Below are 266 nucleotides of genomic sequence, written 5' to 3'. Positions count from 1 at the left end.
ACGCCTCGCCGGCCTCCCCGCGGGAGCAGCCGTGTGCTGGGAGGTGCAGGGTGGATGGTACATAATGAAGGGACATCAATAATAGATTAAGCTCAAGTAAGTCCAGGAACATCAATCATAAATTAATTAATGGCTCCAGAAGACCCTGAAATCATGCTTTGAGACTCCTCCACCTGCTCTCTGATGATTTCTAGGTGGTCCCACTATAGAAAGACTATAGAGTGACAGTTCCTCAACCTTGTGGTGCAGACCTTAACTACTGGAGA

The sequence above is a fragment of the Myotis davidii genome, unplaced genomic scaffold (genome assembly GCF_000327345.1).
Source record: "Myotis davidii unplaced genomic scaffold, ASM32734v1 scaffold826, whole genome shotgun sequence".
NCBI lineage: Eukaryota > Metazoa > Chordata > Mammalia > Chiroptera > Vespertilionidae > Myotis > Myotis davidii.
The sequence above is the reverse complement of the archived record's forward strand: the minus strand, read 5'-3'. Positions refer to the sequence as shown.